This window comes from Brassica napus, chromosome C3 (genome assembly GCF_020379485.1).
Source record: "Brassica napus cultivar Da-Ae chromosome C3, Da-Ae, whole genome shotgun sequence".
Taxonomy (NCBI): Eukaryota; Viridiplantae; Streptophyta; class Magnoliopsida; order Brassicales; family Brassicaceae; genus Brassica; species Brassica napus.
The window spans coordinates 25,477,135-25,491,871 of record NC_063446.1 but is presented as its reverse complement, the minus strand read 5'-3'; the positions used below and the strand labels follow the sequence as shown (position 1 = coordinate 25,491,871).

At 35.8% G+C, this 14,737-nt stretch overlaps 1 long non-coding RNA gene and 1 pseudogene across 1 annotated transcript; both read left to right on the top strand.

The window, feature by feature from the left end:
• The first annotated feature begins 1,191 nt into the window (after window positions 1-1,191).
• LOC111208471 lies at window positions 1,192-3,221 on the top strand (annotated as a pseudogene).
• A 7,540-nt stretch (window positions 3,222-10,761) lies between these two features.
• LOC125583758 lies at window positions 10,762-12,444 on the top strand. The gene is made up of 2 exons (XR_007320840.1): window positions 10,762-11,552; window positions 11,656-12,444. It is a non-coding gene; the product is annotated as an uncharacterized LOC125583758 (long non-coding RNA).
• The last annotated feature ends 2,293 nt before the right edge of the window (window positions 12,445-14,737 follow it).

The window sequence follows — 14,737 nt, the reverse complement described above, 5'->3', positions numbered from 1 at the left end:
CATTTTTTATGTTTTGGCTGAAAACAAGATTTTTCGGTTCTGGCGGGAAAACGACATTTTTCTGTTTTGGCGGAAAAATACAAATTTTTGGTTTTGGCGAGAAAACAAGGTTTTGCGGTTTTGGAGGGAACCACATTTTTGCGATTTTTGCGGAAAAACGCATTTTTGCGATTTTGGCGGAAAAACGCGTTTTTGCGGTTTTGTCTGGAAAACGCGTTTTTGGCAGAAAAACACATTTTTGCGTTTTTGGAGGAAAACACATTTTTACGATTTTGGCGGGAAAACATGCTTTTGCGGTTTTGGCGGGAAAACGAGTTTTTGCGGTTTTGGCAGGAAAACGCATTTTTGCGGTTTTGGCGGGAAAACGCGTTTTTGCGGTTTTGGCGAGAAAACGCGTTTTGCGGTTTTGGCGGGAAAACTCGTTTTTGCGGTTTTGGCGAGAAAACGCGTTTTATGGTTTTGGCGGAAAAACGCGTTTTTGCGGTTTTGGCGGAAAAACGCATTTTTGCGGTTTTGGCGGAAAAACGCGTTTTTTGCGGTTTTGGCGGAAAAACGCGTTTTGCGGTTTTTGCGGGAAAACACGTTTTTGGCGGGAACACATTTTTACGGTTTTCGCGGGAAAATGAGATTTTTCGGTTTTGGCGGGAAAATACAAATTTTCGGTTTTGGCGAGAAAACAGGTTTTTTTGGTTTTGGCGGGAAAACACATTTTTTGGTTTTGGCGGGAAAACACGTTTTTGCAATTTTGGCAGGAAAACACGGTTTGTGACTTTGGCGGGAAAACGTGTTTTTTTGTGTTTTAACGGAAAAAATGTATTTTGGGGTGTTGGCGTGAAAACTTTTTTTTTTGTGATTTTGGCATGAAAACATGTTTTTGGTTTTTGCGGAAAAACACGTTTTTGCAATTTTGACGGAAAAACATTTTTTTGCAATTTTAGCGGGAAAATGCGTTTTGAGGTTTTGGCGTGAAAAAATAGTTTTTAGCACGGGAAAAAGTGTTTTTGTAGTTTTGTCAGTTTTCGTTTATGACAAAAATGATATTATGATTAGGTTTGTAATTTGTGAATTACATTAGGGGTATAATAGACATTATACCATTTTGAATGAATCATCTCCATTCAAATGATCCAAATTGGTTCAGCTGAATGGACTTTAAAATTAAGCCTAAATTTCCAAAAATCATCCGGATGATCCATCTGGATGAGTTGCACTTTTAGTGCCTAAACAAACAAAACAAACAGGCCCATAGTTCATTGATCAGAACACTCTACTTGTTCCTGTGTTGATCTTGTAACAGTTCCTTCTTCTCTGTTAAATGTATTTCAAGACTTGTCATTCATGCTGGTTCTAGTCTTGCAAAGGAAGTCGTGATTGTAATTTTGTTACGTATTCACGTTCCAGCTGTGACCTTCCAAAAATCGTTTTGCACATCGATCATATGCTCATTTCATCTTGAATGTACCTTTTTTTTAATTCGATAACTAAGTAAAATAATACAATGAAATATGTTTTTACAAAAGGTGATTCGAGCATGGAAAAAACAAGTTTGAGCAGCAATGAGTTTATTGAAATGCTTGTTCTTGATGGTTGTTTTGTGCTTGAGCTCTTCAGAGGAGCCGTTGAAGGATTCGATTCACAGAACTCGGGTAAGCTTCCGGTTTTCTCAAATAATTGCTAAACCGGGTTCGATCATTTTGATTTTGAATTTTTTTTTTTTTTTTTTGTATTTGTGTAGATATGCACGTAATGATCCGGTTTTTGCAATGAGAGGATCGATGCATTCAATTAAACGTGATATGATAATGCTGGAAAATCAACTTACCTTGTTTGTACTAAACCGGTTATTAGAGCTACAGCTTGGTACACGCAACCAAACCGGTTTAGTGGCGCAATTAGCAGTTCGGTTCTTTGATCCATTAATGCCAACGGATGAGCCAATGACCAAGACCGACCAGTCAAAACTCGAGAACTATCTGGCAAGAGAAAAAGCCTTTGACCCGTTTGCCGACATGGGAGAGTTGCACTGTCTTGATGTTTTCCGTAGAAGTCTGCTCCGGTCTAGTCCTAAACGAAAGAGATGGTCTTCTCGGAATACGCGCGTGGCGGACAAGCGCAGACAACAGCTGATACATTGCGTAACGGAACTGAGAGAGGCCGGTATTAAGTTTAGGAGAAGGAAAACCGACCGGTTCTGGGATATTCCATTCAATAACGGTTATTTAGAGAGACCCAGGCTACTTATTCATGACGGTACGTTCACGTTTTCCACACTACATACATCTCTTTTTAAAAATCCGTGTGATAAAAGTAATGTTGTCACGTTCTTCCCTTATTTATTCATCATATATCAAACGGCTAAAGTAAGGAAGTGTCATAGATTATTCCTTATATATTGACTTATTCAAAATGATGTAAGCAATGGAAAAGAGTTTGATTTGTTTACACCAACAAGAAATCTAGATGATGTAACAAATAAATAAAAATTAAAACAAGAAAGTTACATGATTCCTTATTTCCTTGCATTTTTGTTTTGTAGGTACAAAATCTCTTTTCTTGAACCTTATAGCTTTTGAACAGTGCCATATTGACTCGAGGAATGACATAACATCCTAAATAATCTTCATGGACAATCTAATAGATTCTCATGAAGATGTTAGCTACTTACACTACTGTGGTATTATCGAACATTGGCTAGGGAGCGATTCTGAAGTTGCAAATTTGTTCAACCGGTTATGTGAAGAAGTTGTTTTTGATACCGAAGATAGTTATCTATCTCGTTTATCTGTTGAGGTTAACCGTTATTACAATCAAAAGTGGAATGCTTGGAGGGCGACCTTGAGACACAAGTACTTCAATAATCCATGGGCAATTGTCTCGTTCTGCGCTGCAGTAATTCTACTCGTCCTCACATTATCTCAAAGTTTTTATGCTGCTTATGCTTATTATAATCCACCTTCCTAACTTTCATTATTTATACAGCTTTCTGTAAGGAAACCACCCTTTGATAGTGCTTAGCACTAGCCCAAGACCGTAATACCCGAGAACCCGAAAGAACCAAGAGAATTTCTAAGTATGAAGAATAATATGAAAGAACTCTCAAAAGATTTAGAGAACTTTGAGTAGAACACTCTTTCTTTAAGAAAACTTTCTTATACTCTACTTATTCAACTTGTTGTGTTGTTACAAATGAAAGGATGATGAGGTATTTATAGCCTCCTAAACTATCTTACAAAGATCTAGATTATTCCACCATCACCTCCTTACTTCTTAGATATTTTCTTATTCTCTAGATTTTTCTAATACAATATCTAGATTTTTTTTCTTCTTGAGGAGGTGATGATAATTCTAGAAAGATTCTAGAACTTGAGCTTAATTTTGGGTTTAGTAGTTTATTGGCCCATAATTAAGCATAACCCAAAATCAAGTTTAACTTCAGTACTCCCCCTTAAACTTGATTTTATCCACCATTCCGAGCTTGGAGCGGAGTATCTCGAACTGACCTTTAGGTAACGACTTGGTGAAGATATCAGCAGTGTTGTCCTCGCTTCGAACCTCCAATGCTTCAATTGTTCCATCAAGCACCTTCTCTCTTATGAAATGATGTTACAATTCAATGTGTTTCGTTCTTCCATGGAACACTGGATTATTAGCCATCTTGATAGCACTTTGATTATCTCCATAGATGGTAGTCGATTTATTGATTGGCTCAAACAAGTCTTCAAAGAGTCTTCGAAGCCATATACATTCTTGGGCTGCGAGTGTTGAAGCTTTATACTCTGCTTCGGTAGTAGACAAAGACACCGTTGCTTGTTTCTTGCTGCACCATGAAATGCTTGTGTCTCCACACAAGAACACAAAACCCGAAGTCGATTTTCGATCATCTAAATCTCCACCAAAGTCAGCATCTGTGAAACCATGAAGAGAAACCTTGGCATTATACTTGTACATCAGTCCCATGCCAAGAGTTGTCTTCACATACTTTAATATCTTCTTTGCCGCTTCTAGATGTGGCTTCCTTGGTTCCTGCATAAACCGGCTTACAGGGCCAACCGCAAAGACAATATCTGGTCTTGTAATGGTTAAGTATAAAAGACTTCCAACAAGAGAGCGATAAGGTCGAGGATTGGCTAACAAGGATCCTTCATCGCGTTTGAGCCTTATGTTAGTATCCAGTGGAGTAGAACGTACCTTTCCTTGGTGTACTCCAAACCTGTCAACAATCCTTTTTGCATAACCTTGTTGGCCGATGAATATTCCATCCTTTACCCTCTCGACCTCTAGACCAAGAAAGTGATTCAGCTCGCCTAATTTCTTCATCTCAAACCTCACCGACATATCCTCTTGTAGACGAGCAATTTCAGCATCGTCATTTCCAGTAATGATCATATCATCCACGTAGAGGAGAACTACTACATGGACTTTTCCACTTCTCTTGAAGAATAGGCTTGGATCAGCACTTGATGCCATATACCCGCAAAACTGAAGAAATTGAGCAAGCTTTCCATACCAAGCTCGTGGAGCTTGTTTTAACCCGTACAAGGCCTTCTTTAGCTTGCACACATGGTTAGGATATTCTTGTGATTCAAAACCAGGTGGTTGCTCTATAAATATTTCTTTATCAAGCTCACCATAGAGAAAAGCATTCTTCACATCTAACTGCCATAATTTCAATCCAAAGCTTGCAGCTAAAGATAAGAGTGAGCGTACCGTAGTCATCTTTGCTACTGGACTGAAGGTCTCATCATAATCTTCCATGTACTTCTGAGAGAACCCTCGAGCAACCAACCTTGCTTTGTATCTATCAATGCTTCCATCTGCTTTTCGCTTTAGTCGATACACCCATTTACAAGAAACAGGCTGAGCATCCTTGGGTTTCGGAACCAAATTCCAAGTTTCATTTTTCATGAGAGCATTAATCTCCTCCTTCATTGCGGTCATCCATTCCTCAACTCCTTTTGCTTCTTCATAAGATGATGGTTCATCTTCATCTAGAGGAGCTGCAAAGTAACAAGAGTAAGTGGTGACGAACCTTTCATCTCTGAACCGAGCGGGTTTGACAATGTTCCTTTTTGGTCGTTGATTTACGACAGAACCATGATCATGCTCCTCTTCTTCATCTTGGTCAACACTCCCCCTTTCACCTTGAGCCTCATTGTAAAAGCTTTTATTATCACTTGGAACTTGAATAATTTGTTCAATAGTCTTAGAGGAACCTGAACCATCTTGCTCATCTAAGACTTGATGTGGTCCATAGTAGGATGAAACTTCGTCAAAGACAACATCACGAGACACTGTGTATTTATGTGTCTCGGGATCCATACACCTCCAGCCCTTCTGTTGTTCATCATAACCGACAAAGATACACTTCCTTGCCTTTGCTTCCAACTTTGTTCTTTGAGAGTCGAACACATGGACGTAACAGACTGATCCAAATATTCTGAGATGTTTCACCATTGGCTTCTTCCTGTGAATCATCTCGTAAGGAGACTTCATGTTGTTTGGACTGAGTGGCATCCGGTTGATGACATAAGCTGCACATCTCATGCCTTCTGCCCATAAGGCCTTAGGCAAATTCTTGTCATGTAGCCAGCTTCTGCAAGTCTCGGTTAGATGTCTAATCTTTCTTTCTGCTACTCCAATTTTGTTGAGGTGTATACGGGCATGTATATTCTCTCTTAATACCATTCTTTTGGCAAAAAGAGAGGAACTCCTTTGACATAAATTCTCCTCCATTATCCGTCCTTATAGTCTTTAGCTTCCGACCAAACTCTCCTTCCACGGTAACCTTGAATTCTTGAAATCTTTGAAATACTTCTGATTTTTCCTTCACAAAATATACCCAAGTGTACCGTGAGAAATCATCTACAAACAGCAACATGTAGCGAAACCCGGAATAGGAGGATGTTCTTGTTGGACCCATCAAATCACTATGGACCTTCTCGAATGGACCGCTGCATCTTGAGGTTGAATAATCAAATGGAAGTCTATGTGACTTTCCATATTAACAACCTTCGCAAATTTTTCCTCCATTTTGAATCTTCAACTTTGGAAGCCCATGAACCAAGTCTTTATTCACCATGACCTTAAGCTTGGTCATATTTATATGGCCAAGTCTGGCATGCCAGATGGAAGCATTTTCATTCGTACTCATCTTCTCCACATAGGCGTGTGAGGCCGATAAAACATATAAATCTTTGACGCGTGCTCCAGTGTGAACAACATCCGCCTTTAATTCTTTAATATTCCTTAAGAACTTAACGTCTCTTGGGCCAAATAGAACATAATTACCTGAGTCGACCGCATTCACCACCGAAAGAAGATTCTTCTTTACTCCAGGGACATGGTACACATTCTTGAGGGTGATCGGTTCTTCATCATCTCCTTTAATGACAATAGTCCCTTCCTTCTCAACTCGATGGATTGAATTATCAGCGGTAATAATGGTTTCTTTTCCGTCATGACGTCGAAGACTAGAAAATAACTTCTCATCTCCGGTAATATGATGGCTACAACCCGAGTCTACAATCCAATCATTTCTCAAGTTCTTAGTTGTGGGTGTACCTGGATGTGTAGCCTCCACCGTGAAACATTTCCCCCATTCTTTGTCTTCCGTATGAATTTTTGACTCCACCATATTTGTTTCCTTCAACTTGACTCGACAATCCTTTTTGAAATTCCCAAGCTTTCCACACCGGTAGCACTTAAACTTTTTCTTATCCATAGAAGATCTTTCACTTTCATCATTGTGTCTTGAACCTCCATCTTTGTTTTTCGCCTTGAATCTTTGTTGTCTCCGAGCTACAAAGGCGCTTCCCGAGTCATCATTAATTTTAACTCCTGACATTTACATGGCTAATGACTCTTGTGAAGCTAGCAGATTTTCAAACTCTTCCAAGGAAGGCTGTGTAGCCCATCCTTGAACCGAAGTCACAAACGGTGTATATTCAGGCCGTAGACCTCGAATGATAGACCGCTTCAACCGTGCTTCAGAAATTGACTCCTCCGGATTTAGAGTATTAATCTCAGAGCATAGGTTCTTTACCTTGATAAAAAACTCCGAGATTGAAGACTCCCCCTGCTTCGCATTCGCAAGCTCATTCTATAATAATTGTAGCTTAACCTCATTATTCTTGTTGAACAGTTGATCTAAAGCTTGCCAAATGGAACTAGCGGAAGTACACCTTGAGACATGCTCAAATATGCTTGAAGATATGGACCTCTTCCAAGCAAACTCCGCCTTGGCATTCTTCCGTGTCCACTCCTTTGTCGCTTCCGGGGTTGCAGCATTTCCCCTTGGTGGTGTTGTGTTGTTACCACCGACGACATCCCATAAGTCCTCACTCACCAGGTATGACTCCATGCATGACTTCCATAACCGGTAGTTAGATTGGTTTAGGATTTCCATTCCCAATCCAACAACACGACCCGTTGATTCCATACTTAGAATAGACCCGAGCTCTCTTTAAAACCCGATCTTGATGAGCACAAGATTAGCTTGGCTCTGATACCATGTAAGAAAACCACCCTTTGATAGTGCTTAGCACTAGCCCAAGACCGTAATACCCGAGAACCCGAAAGAACCAAGAGAATTTCTAAGTATGAAGAATAATATGGAAGAACTCTCAAAAGATTTAGAGAACTTTGAGTAGAACACTCTTTCTTATACTTTACTTATTCAACTTGTTGTGTTGTTACAGATGAAATGATGATGAGGTATTTATAGCCTGCTAAACTATCTTACAAAGATCTAGATTATTCCACCATCACCTCCTTACTTCTTAGATATTTTCTTATTCTCTAGATCTTTCTAATACAATATCTAGATTTTTTTTCTTCTTGAGGAGGTGATGATAATTCTACAAAGATTCTAAAACTTAAACTTAATTTTGGGTTTAGTAGTTTATTGGCCCATAATTAAGCATAACCCAAAATCAAGTTTAACTTCAATACTTTCTTTAAAAAGGCATTGTGTTTATTTATATGTTATCTTTAAGCTTAAAAATAAGAATGTTGATATCGTACAATTCCGGGTTTTGGTATAATTTTTTGTACTGATATTTAAAATACATAAAATCTTTATTGGTGTGTGATTATCAATGTTTAAATCTATGTTGCTAATGCTAACATAGAAATCATCTAAAGACCAGATGTGCAATTAACATTATATCAAACAAAGTAACTAATAATAACTAGCATAAGACCCGCGCCTTGCGCGGAATTAGGTTATTATTTTTATTATATTTTGGAGAATGAAACAATAGTTTGGCTTCATTTGGATTAGGGGTGTTCAATCCAGATATCGGGTTGGTTTCGATTCGGTTCGGTTTTTTTCGTTATTTTGCTTAGTAAAATATAACTACTATTCTAAATCCATATTTACTTTGACTTTAGTCTTTCACATACTTTTGAAAGATTTCAACTGGACAACTAAATTGATCAGCCAATCTTGTTGCTTTAAATATATATAAAATATATATATTATTTAGTTTGAATATTTATTAAATAAAAATTCATATGCGTTATATTTTATGATCATTTGTAACTTATTATAACAAAAAAAATAATCTATTGATCACAAAATTTTCAGAGTGAGAATCTTCAAATTTCTAATAATATATAGACGTTTTGAAAAATTCCAAATATAACATATAAGAAAAAATATAAATGTTTTTATTATATATTTAATGTGATTTTTTTAATATCTTTTAATAATATAAAATTAAAAAAAGAACTAAGATACCAAAATTGTTATCAAATATTTATTATTCATAATAATTAATTTTCATATATACGTTAATCATATTAGGTAATTTCGTAGCTTCTAATTAAGGAAAGTGCAAAAACAATATTTGGTAGATTATTTATCAATTCGAATATTCGATAGTTAGTTTAATAAAAAATATAATGTAAGTTAAGATGGACCAACCTATTTTTTTAAGAATAATATATTTTATATAGTCATTTATTAAATGAGAATTTATAATCATACACTTCTATGATCATTCATATCGTTTTATAACTGAATATTTAAATCATCGATAACAAAATTTTCAATGTGAAATCTTTAATAAGTTTATAATTTATAAATGTTTTTGAAAATTCATTGAAAGTTTTAATATTAAAATATTTATGTAATCTTATGGTATATAGTTTAATATATATATATATGTTTTATTATTAAATGATATTTTTTACTCATATGGTTTTAAAATCATGTGTATCTTCTTATAATATTAAATAAAAGTTCATATTAATACAATTTTATGATCATTTGTAACTTATTATGACAAAAAAATAATCTATTGATCACAAAATTTTAAGAGTGGTGATCTTCAAATTTCTAATAATTTATAGACGTTTTGAAAAATTCAAAATATAACATATAAAAAAATATAAATGTTTTTTATTATATATTTAATGTGATTTTTAATATCTTTTAATAATATAAAATTTTTAAAAAGAACTAAGATACAAAAATTGTTATCAAATATTTATTATTTATAATAATTAATTTTCACATATATGTTAATCATATTAGGTAATTTCGTAGCTTTTATTTAAGGAAAGTGCAAAACATTTTTTGGTACGTTATTTATCAATTCGATAGTTAGTTTAATAAAAAGTGTAATATAAGTTAAGATGGACCAACCTATTTTTCTAAGAATAGTATATTTTATATAGTTATTTATTAAATAAGAATTTATAATCATACGGTTTTATGATCATTCATATCATTTTATAACAAAATATTTAAATCATCGATAACAAAATTTTCAATCTGAAATCTTTAATAAGTTTATAATTTATAAATGTTCTTGAAAATTCATTGAAACTTTTAATATTAAAATATTTATGTAATCCTATGGTTTATAGTGTTTAATCTATATATATATATATATTTATTTATTTTATTATTAAATGATATTTTTTACTCATATGGTTTTAAAATCATGTGTATCTTCTTATAATAAAAATGTTAAACCATTAATCATTAATTTTTAACATAATAATTTTAATAGTTTTAGTCATTTATTGTCGTTTTTAAAAATTTAAAATATAACATATACGAAAAAAACTAAATTTTACTTTTATAGCTAATTTGATTGTTTAATTTATTTTAATAATATAAAATTAAACAAAAAATGATGGAGGAGATATAAATTGTTATCAAATCTTTATTATTAAAACCATTAATTGTCATATATATATTAGTCATTTATGGTAATTCCGTAGGTTTGATTTAAGGAAAGAAAATAACATATCATATCATTATATCATATAGTTTGACCAACTTATGTATCTAACAACATATAAAAATCGAATGTGGACCTACTTATTTTTCAATTGAATGTAATTGACTACCTAATTGAGTGCCACCTATACATTGGGGCCTATTTTAATTAATACAAAATTGAGGTTACATCCTTTCAAATGTTCCTCAATTAATATCAAATCTTTATTATTAAAATCATTAATTGTCATATATATATTAGTCATTTATGGTAATTCCGTAGGTTTGATTTAAGGAAAGAAAATAACATATCATATCATTATATCATATAGTTTGACCAACTTATGTATCTAACAACATATAAAAATCGAATGTGAACCTACTTATTTTTCAATTGAATGTAATTGACTACCTAATTGAGTGTCAACTATATATTGGGGCCTATTTTAATTAATACAAAATTGAAGTTACATCTTTTCAAATGTTCCTCAATTAATATACAGGGATGCTAATGAAATCTTTCTATTCAAACAAAGACCAAAAATCGTTTTGCACATCGATCATATGCTCATTTCATCTTGAATGTACCTTTTTTTTTAATTCGATAACTAAGTAAAATAATACAATGAAATATGTTTTTACAAAAGGTGATTTGAGCTTGGAAAAAACATTATCATTAGCAAAAAACACTTACATCCAACTTGTTTTAATTTCTGATATTTTTTTCTAGAAATAAAAAATGATCTCATCCAATTTGCGTCTTCACTCCTGAAGCTGCTGGTGGGTTCACGGTCTGGTCAGACTTGGTGTTTGAGACTCCTTCCTCCTCATTACGATGGAGATCCTTTTGATTTGTTGCGCTGGCTGAGTGGGGGCAGATGGGTGGTGTGTGTGATAAGCCACTGGGCCTGGCCCAACATTACTCCCCCATGCTTTTGACTTTGTCTTTGTCCTTTGGTGATTGAAGGCATTTACCCAAAATCTGTTCCGTGAGCCCAAACTCTAACATAGATGGACTGGATTGAACTTTCTTCTTCATCGTCGGTTTTGTATTGGGATGCTTGGCAATCGGAGGAGCATCGATGTCCGCATCCACAAGGTAGAACTCCGGAACCACCGTAACGGTCGCCATCTCCACCTCCAAATCAGCTTCCGTGTTAGCTATCTCAATCGGAGCTATTGCTTCGAACCCAGTTACCAATGAAACCTCCATGGCTGAATCTTCATCGAGTAGATCGTCCTCATCAATCTCCTATTTGGCATATTCATTGTACAACGACAGTCCATCAATTTTTCCATCGGCTTGATCCTCTTCTGCTTGGTCTTGTTCTGTATTAAATTTAAAGGCTTGTCCATCTGAGACTAATCGGCTTCGTTCCAGAGTAATCTCATACCAACTTTTTTCTTTTTTGTTCCATTTTCAGATTCACGCGCACGTGGATGAATTTGTATCTCTGCAAAAACAGGAATTAGCTCATTGGGATTCTCGAAACAGGAATTTGTATCCTCTGGTTCTACTACTTGTCCTATCTACATGTCGTAAGCCTCACCAAACTCTACACGATAGAAGATGTCATATGTCTTTCAGACAGTATCCTGGCGATTGCATTTATAATCCAACCAACCCAAACTGGATGATGGGAAAGACCTTTACATCACCGGTTTCGGCTATTTCACAGCCTTCATGGTAGTTCTCTTCAGGTACGCTAATATTCCTTAACGACATCAGCCTCAGCCTCAGGATGACGACGACGGCTAAGGACGCGACGGCGGCGAAGGATGCACCCTTCACCTTAAATTTGGGAGATCCACGACCTCTCGCCAAATGTGTCGAGATCGAATCCTTCGTTTCCTTCATCCCCTCCACCATATCACCGTTGATTTCACCCACAAGCTGATCGCCGGATCCGTCTTCTTCCATCGGACACCACCTCCACCGGAACCATCTCCTGCGGGGCGTCTAACATCAACTCCTCATCGATTTGGTAAAACTCATCATCATTCAACGTCTCATATCTTAGGCTTGGGAAGAACTGCTAGCAGTGCCTCGACGCTCCTTACGTTGGCGTTAAGGAGACGTCCCACAAGACTTTCGCTATCGTTTTAATGTCTGTGTTTGTCATTTCTAGTTATCGTTTCTAGTTTAGATTTTATTTTGGTATTTATGTTGTAATCGTTGTTTGCTAAGTAATGAAAATGGGCAACATTATTTAGTTTTACTCTCTTAATTTAATTCTGACTCATTAAATAAAATACAAAATTATGAAATTATTGCTTCAAGAGTTAACCAAATAATGTTGAAATAAATACGAAACAACCAAAGGCCTTTTGCCGTACAACTCGATGATGTCTCTCTCCTTTAACCGAGGTAAGGTTGATGAGATCATGCAAGAGATGATGGAGAACAACGTTCAGTTCGTTACTCTCACCGCGAACAACGTTTTTGAGAGTAAACGCAGATGTATCAGCCGTTGACTTGATGGACAAGTATGAGAGAGAATGGCAACACAATATAAGCTCAAATTTTTGAAGTGAGGACGATGGACACAATGGCAAAGTCTTCTGAAACAGAAGGGTCAACACTAAAGGCTGTAGAGATAACATCGACTAAAAAAAGAAGTTTACCGTCTGTGGAATGAGTACAATTAAGAAAGATAACGTGGGGAGCATGAGTAATGATGAAGGGTATAGAAGTGTGATTACATCTTTGTTCAAGCTAGACGATGTAAAAGGAGCACAAGATATATTCAACGAGTGGGAGCCAGAGAGATACGAGTTTGCTGATCTCTCGTTATTGCGAGGAGGAGAAGTATAATGAAGTGAAGACAAGGGTTACAGTTTGAGTTGTTTAAGGATGTATGTGTTCTGTTAACGGCTACTTCGTTTGGGGTTGGGTTTGTTCCATGCATGGTATGGCTTTGTGCAGTTACAAATTCTTTTTGAAGTTTTTTTTTGTGTTTTTGGGTCCGATCGGATTTTTAGATCTAAATGTTAAATTTTATACCCACAAGTGCTGCTGGTAAAACATTTAGTATAAAATTAAAAACCTAGTTATGTATTTTCTGTTTTTGAATTTTAAAATTTTAGGATAGCAACATAATATCTATAAGAATTATTTTTTTATTTTAAAATTAATATTTTAAATTTTAGATAATAATTATTATTATTAGTACTGCATAATCTAAAACCCGTCAATAACCCTAATTCAGTTCCTACCCTCCGCATATATATATATATATATATATATATATATATATATATATATATATGTATAACAAGGGCTAAGAAAGAAAACAAAAAAAAACAAAACAAAAAGAGAAGATAATATAATATATATGCAGAAGATTGCAATGAGTAGAAAAGAAGTGATTGTATGCCGAGGAATATGGTATGTAATGGCTCTACTCTCGCTCTTTGGCCTCTCCATATCACTCAATCTTCTCTGACCACCTGGGGGAAAGTCACCAGCATTGTCTCGGTTCCTGAGGGACGGCGCGGTGAGTGCCACAACATTCTATGCGGTGACGCTACTCAGGTATCTCTTATTCACCGATACTCCCTCCAGTAATTTTTTTTTTTTTTTTTTTTTGTAATCCAGGGTTCCCCGCTTCGCGGGTCAATCCCTGGGTCCGGTCAGGCAGCAGACCAGCTTCACCCGGGAGGTTTTTCCCTGAGCCCGAAAGCCCAGTACCCGCTTTGGTGTCCAGATGAGGCAGGGTAGTTTCCGCATGGGGGATCGAACCCGGATGGTGGTTGCCACCACAGGCCCGTCCTTCCACTTGGACTACCTCGTCCGGACAACTCCCTCCAGTAATTGCTACAAGGATTTCACTACAGACAAAGAGAGGATTCCTCAGGTTGTGTTTGCGGAGTTTTCTATACTGGCGTTATTTTGTTCTCCTTATCTTTTGGTGGATCATCCTGATCATGACGTATGGTTATACATGTCGTACGTTATTCACCATATCGTTGTTCACCGGTGGGATAGGTCTGATTCAGCTATCCGATAAGTTTAGGATGGATATGAAGCATGCTTATATCACGCTTCTTTGCGGTTGGTTGTGTTGGCTTTTTGGCAGTTATGTTTTTATTTACCTCCCCAGTATGGCCGTGGCTATGATTCCTATAGGAGTTTACTGGATGTTCGCCCTTTCTATCCTTTTGTATAATTTCTGCAGTGAGGAATTTTCTATAAATTCCAGCGATTCCCCTCTTCCTGCTTAATTCTCTTGCTTAATTTTTCTTAATGGTATTGTAAGTCCATATAAGAGACTCCACGTTCTGAGTTTAATGACATGTTAACTTTTTGCTTTTACCATTTATCTGAGAATAGTTTAGCTACAAAATTACTACTCATACATATCCTTAGTTAACTTAAACTACTCAAAAGCTATTCATGACTTTTTGGAAATTTGGCAATTGTAATCTATATAACATCATCGTGAACCAAACGTAAATACCACTATCAGAACAATATACTGTTTTTTCTTTACCAAGTTCATAGTG